General features: G+C 44.3%; 1 protein-coding gene across 3 annotated transcripts in view; it reads left to right on the plus strand.

Annotated features, from left to right (window-relative positions):
• Positions 1 to 2,953: 2,953 nt before the first annotated feature.
• Positions 2,954 to 6,178, plus strand: part of LOC127003844 (pyruvate carboxylase, mitochondrial-like) — a 31,856-nt gene continuing 28,631 nt past the window's right edge. For 2 of the 3 annotated variants that reach the window (XM_050870922.1, XM_050870927.1), the window contains exon 1: positions 2,954 to 3,120. The gene's annotated coding sequence lies outside the window, so the exon portion shown is untranslated. Of the gene's footprint in view, positions 3,121 to 5,812; positions 6,093 to 6,178 lie in introns of those variants that run through there. The other variant, XM_050870926.1, reaches the window with a different exon arrangement.

A 6,178-nucleotide genomic window follows, 5' to 3' on the forward strand; every position in this document is an offset into this window, starting at 1 on the left:
AACTATGTGATGAAGACAGTCATATGTATAACAGGGGAGCTGATATGAATGAGCGGCTGCAAGAGAAAGATCTCATAAAGGTACAAGGAATGATAAGCGTGCTCATTTATTCCCTTGCTGGATTATGACCCGTTTAATGATGAATAATAATGTTCTTGGAGGGAATATGTCTGGGATATTCGCATTGTCCGTCATGGCAGCCGTTGAGTAATGTAAACGCGGTTGGCTGTATCCGTAGAGTTTTACGGCCTCATGGCCTAATTTACTTCCCGCCGGTAACACACGGTCTGGTAGGTGTTGGAAAGTGGGTGGCAATCTGGTGGAAATCTTGCTGAAAAAACGTTTACTGATCAGTTTGTTAGTGCTAAATGTGTCAAGAGAACTCCCGAGACTTTGTTATTGAACTAAAAGACAAATAACAGACTTCCTTACGTATCCTCGAAAGAGCTACTGGAAATTTTGTGTAGACGACTAATACATCTACGACCTCTTGTACTACTACTACTACTACTACTACTACTGCTATGGATTGATAAGTCTTCCTTTATAATGAATAGTTTAGTCACCCACCAAAAAAAACACAACTCATTTGAGACACGTTTTCATATAACATTTCCCTGACGATCATCAAGTAACGTGATGTCCCTTTCTACACTAATTCATGTCCTACGGTAGTTGTAATAATAGCCAGTCAGCGGTCTGAAGAGGCGGTGACTCCGACAAAGGTGCTTGACTGACGGGATCAAAGGTGTTACTCCCCCCTCCCTCTTCATCCCCTTCAGGCAGTGTTTACAGGGCTAGACGTGATACACACCTCGCCCATCACCTTCCTATAATATCTCGTCATCTCCATCTATATACATCTTCATCGTGTGGATAAATCAAGACCTCCCCCTCCCTCACATGTTCGGCTTTCTCTTTGTCTTCCCTGACCCTTTCCTTCCTCTCCTCCACACGGGTCTATGGTGTTGTGTTTCAGTGTTTTCCGTGCATGGGCATTTCTGTCCAGTGGCAAATTTCAACGCTTTGTTTTGTGGTCTCTGTAGTGGTAACATCTTGGTGTGGGAGGTCGTGTGTATCGCTGTGGGTGAGTCGGGTATCTCTCGACTGCAACCTCACCCCCTGAAGCACCTCCTTTCTTTGCTGATTTCCTCTCCACCAACCATAAAATCTCTGTTCCATCCTTGTGGCCGTTGCAGTAGTTTATTCACTTATCTGATTATTGATTGATAGTGTTTTATTGTTCCTGAATGGTTAATCTATATAAAATTAATAAAGGGGAACGGAGCAATGAAAACAAATGCTTACGCTGCCAGTCAGTCATAGGGTGCTAACGATGTGACAGTGTTTTAGTTATTTTCCCACACACCGACGAGAAAATAAGTAACGATAATGGTTCTTTGAGGCAATCAGCATGCATGGGCGTGTTACGTGGACTACTAATCCCCTCCGTTGACTCTCTCCCAGGGGCTTCATAGGGTAAGGTACAGTCATCGATGAAAGGTTAAGAAGCATTGTGGTAGGAGGGAAGAAGGAAGGATACGCAATGCCTGAGCCTCTTCTGCACGCGGAGTGAAGTTTCTCCTCGCGCCTCGTATGTTCTGCGTCTCGCAACAGCGCCACATAATACTTGAGGCCACTCGCGAAGACCGTAGATCGGGCCGTCAAAGAAAGCGAGTGAGACTTTTGCAGGGGGGTCCACCCTAAACTTCGCTCTTTGCACATGTGGCAGTTTTGGGCCCCTCTACATTGGTTTTTGTGTTGTTTTATTATGATATTATTTTCCCTGAGTGATTATAGGCCTCAAAACCTTCTGTACCTGTACCGTTAGTTATTGATATTGTGTGTGTGTGTGTGTGTGTGTGTGTGAGAGAGAGAGAGAGAGAGAGAGAGAGAGAGAGAGAGAGAGAGAGAGAGAGAGAGAGAGAGAGAGAGAGAGAGAGAGAGAGAGAGAGAGAGAGAGACAATCAGAATTCCCTATCCATATACTCTTGATTTATCTGTTATTTATTTACTTAGTTAGTTGATCCATTTATATTAATTGACTGAATTAGAGTCAGATTTACCCAACTTTAATTCATGCATAATTATATCCATCTATATATCCACCCATCTATTTGTTAACTATCAGTCTATTTAATAGCCTATCTAGCTCATATATGATCTTCTGTATTTTCCTGTTCAGTAAAATTTGAGTCATATTTGAAAGTTTTGTGCATATATATATTCTGGGTTTTTTTTTTTGTAGCTTAGTAACATTTGAAAGTCTTTGGTAACACCGTCATATCGAACGTCTCTCCAGAGTTCGTGATAGTTGCACCTCACACCGCTGCTTTACCCCAAGGCCGGGCAGGCGTTATCACTTGCTGACACGCGTCCTCCCTTCCTGGAAAAGAAGAAAAAAAAGAAAGCAATCACAGGCTGCCTTAGTTAGTTTGTGTGTGTGTGTGTGTGTGAGAGAGAGAGAGAGAGAGAGAGAGAGAGAGAGAGAGAGAGAGAGAGAGAGAGAGAGAGAGAGAGATATAGGGCGAGATTATATAAATATCATTCTACAAGTATCGATCCTAACATATACACAGTTATCATCGAGTGAATCACACACACACACACACACACACACACACACACACACGCACAGAAGTTACACACGACGTAAGATTTCCTTTTTTATGTTCCTTTTCATGTTAACAGGATACAAATAATACTGAACATATTCATTTATTTATAGATGCGACCATAATTACATTGTGAAGGACATACACCTACAACAAATCAACAAATCATAACACCTGAGAAATATATAAGAAACGGATGCAACGGATCGGGACCTGAAACCTCATCAACGGCAACGACCCAACGGCAAACCAGCAACAAGGTAAAACTACTCCTCAGTCTCCCGTAGAAAGCTTCCCACAGTCTCGGTTTTCTGTGTGTGGAGGGCTGGGCAGCAGACGACACAGACAGCCACGGTAAACCTTGCCATCCTAGACCCAGGAAAGCCACAGGACGCTACGCCAGCACACGGAGGACCCAGGCTGTGCAGTGTGGCTGGGTGCGGTGGTGGTGGTGGTAGTGCCTTGTGGTCTCCTGCGCCGCGTCATCAGAAACCCTCCGTGAAAAGTGAGTATAAGGAAGACTGGCAGCTGTATATGTGTGTGTTTTGCTTTACTGTATTCTGTTTATGTATGTTTTGCCTGCCTTTGACCTGCCTCCCGTGCTGTCAGGTATAAAAACACAACCACATTGATCTAGCCATGGCAAAGCGTCTCTTGCGTAGCCCAGTGGGACGAGATCTTGCTTGGTTTGACGTAACGAAGTAGTAATTGACTCGTATATTTTGTGTCAGTCATTTTTTACTCTTGACACCGATCTTAGTTACTGTGCCAATAGAAAAAACGTTATTGATGTAGAGAGTATGTGTCTTGTCTGGACGTGGTGTTGAAATACCCGGCTGTCATGTCGTAACCGGAGACTGTCATTACGAACTGTTAGACCGCCACTCCCATTTCCACTGTTATAGACGGAAATTGCTGGTCGAGGTTGTTCTGTCGTCTGCTCAGGGCTGGTTTTGGTGTTATATATAGGCTGAACCGTGTGTATGTGTGTGTGTGTGTGTGTGTGTCATTACCAAAAGCCATGTTATCACTTCTAAACGAGTCAACTACACCTTCGTAGTCAAACATTCATCACCAGTTCAGTAGTTATGCTATTGGGGTTTACATTTGCCTTTGACTGTAAACGAGTGTATATGGTTGGGTGGGGGAAGGGGGCTATGTGTCGTTATAGAAAAAAAGCATTACAAGACGAGGCAAGTACACACTCCTACAGTCATTCTTCACCATGGGAGCACCGGTCCACTAGTTATGGTATTGGTGTTTACATTGGCCTTGGACCGCAAACGAAGCAAGCATACAAGCACCATTATAACCGAAGCTCCTGTAACCTTGAAAGCATGGAGGCAGCAGGCACTGGTGGTAAGGAGTTTGTACTTGTAACTGGCAATAAGTGAAAAGGGATATCAATTACTACTGGAAAATTCTATCGGGTTCAGTACGGTCTCAATATTATGGTGGTAGGATATCTGGGGAATACTTTCTAAGAAGTCCGCCTCCCCCTCCGCCACTCCAGCTCCCCCCTACCCCCCCAAAGACAAGCCTGGGGAACCGGGGTTTGGGGGGGAAGCCAAAATCACTGAAATATGGGCTTTCAAAATTTCCCTAGAAAAATCCCTAAATTAAGGAAAATTCCCTTCATGTGGGAGGGGTCCAGGGGGGGCGCAGCCCCCCTTGGTTAGGAGGGTGGGTCGAGGGGGACGAAGCCCCCTCGTTAGCAGGTCGTAAAGTTCGGTAGGAGTAGTTTAAATATGCTCCCCACCAAAAAAAAAAAAAACGACTTTTCGGCGCACCATACATGTGGGGGGTCAAGACCCCCCTTGGTTAGCAGGGGGGCGAGGGGGGCTGTTGGGTTACAAAGTTAGGACTTTCCTTACTTTCGAGACTAGGGAATTTTCCTTCATTTAGGGATTTTTCTAGGGAAATTTTGGAAGCCCATTTTTCAGTGATTTTGGCTTCCCCCCCCAAACCCCGGTTCCTCACATTTCCCCAGGCTTGTCTTGGGGGGTAGGGGGGGCTGGAGTGGCGGAGGGGGAGGCGGACTTCTTAGAAAGTATTACCAACTTTTTAAGTTTTGGCCCATCAGATACACCGCTCTTAATAATTATGCTGGTCGTAGGAAATATATAACTTCTAATAAGAATAATTGTAAAATGGGTCATCAATACTCATTTTGGGAACGTTTAGGAATAATGATATTGAACTTTACGTCTATCAGATACACCACAGTCTTAATAATTACCTATCATGGTGGTAGGGAAGCCAATATTCTTATTAATTAACAAAATATGTGAAAAGTGGGTCGTCATTACTACACTTGGGAACGCTCAGAAATTGTATGATTGAAGTTTGCGTCTATCAGTTCACCACACCCTTAATGTTTATCATGGTGGTAGGAAATTTATTACTCAACTAAAAATAAATGTGAAGGGTCTGTCAGTATTGCTATTTGGGACGTTTAGAAGTTTTTATTACCTATTAAGTTTCATTGAAGTATTGTTGTATTATTGTATCATTATTGTGTTGTATTGTGTTGTTACTGAAGTTTGCGTCTTATCAGATTCCACATAATCTTAACATATGTGGTGAGTGTTGCTGTGGTATGCCTGTCTGTCTTTCTGTCTGTCTGTCAAGCGCGGACCGTGATGAGTGAGTGAGTGGCAGGCATGGCAGGTACGTGACGGCTTGGCTGGTGAGGAAAGGGAATATTGTATAGAACTGACACATTATCTCGTGTTGCTATGAAGGCTACGACGCTGTATAAATAACTCTCTCTCTCTCTCTCTCTCTCTCTCTCTCTCTCTCTCTCTCTCATAACAAGGATGTGATGGCCGAGCTTGTGTGTGTGACTATAAAATGACGTTGCAGAGAAAAAAGTGTTATGAAAGATTCTCTCTCTCTCTCTCTCTCTCTCTCTCTCTCTCTCTCTCTCTCTCTCTCTCTCTCTCTCTCAGTACGAGGATGACTGACGGAGTGAATGTGAACGTATGGCGTCTTAACATTAATTAGTAGGTATCGCTAGCTGAGAGACATACATGGGCCAGATAGAGGGTCCATAGGCTAAGATTAGACGGCGTGACGGAAGAGAGGACGAACTTGCATCACCATCTCCGTATAAAAGAGACAAGAGGTTCGACGCCTCGCAGTAGTTGGCGCCTGACGGTGGTTGGAAGGGGTTCTTGTATTGCTTGAGGAAAGGGAGGGAGGGAGGGGGGGTTGGGGAGGGACACAGAGCCGGTTGATAGTAATTTTTAATGAATTCGCCTCGCGTAGAACCCTCCTGTGGCGCTGACTACAAAATCGGAAGTATATTGATTGTACTCCTCTTTCCCTCTCTCCCTCCCTACGCATCTTTTCTCCTCCCTTTCTACCAATCGACGGGAATAAGTTTGAAATGGAGGAAGCCGTCTTAGTTAGGCCGTGCGATGTTAGGCTTTCCCACATCTACTTGGTATTCATCTCTGCCGCAGCTGTTGCCAAGTAAGGATTGTGTAGTCGTGTGTAGTCCTAGCTTTAGTGTGTGTGTGTGTGTGTGTGTGTGTGTAAAGAGAGAGAAAGAAAGAATT

The sequence above is a fragment of the Eriocheir sinensis genome, chromosome 26 (genome assembly GCF_024679095.1).
Source record: "Eriocheir sinensis breed Jianghai 21 chromosome 26, ASM2467909v1, whole genome shotgun sequence".
Classification (NCBI taxonomy): Eukaryota; Metazoa; Arthropoda; class Malacostraca; order Decapoda; family Varunidae; genus Eriocheir; species Eriocheir sinensis.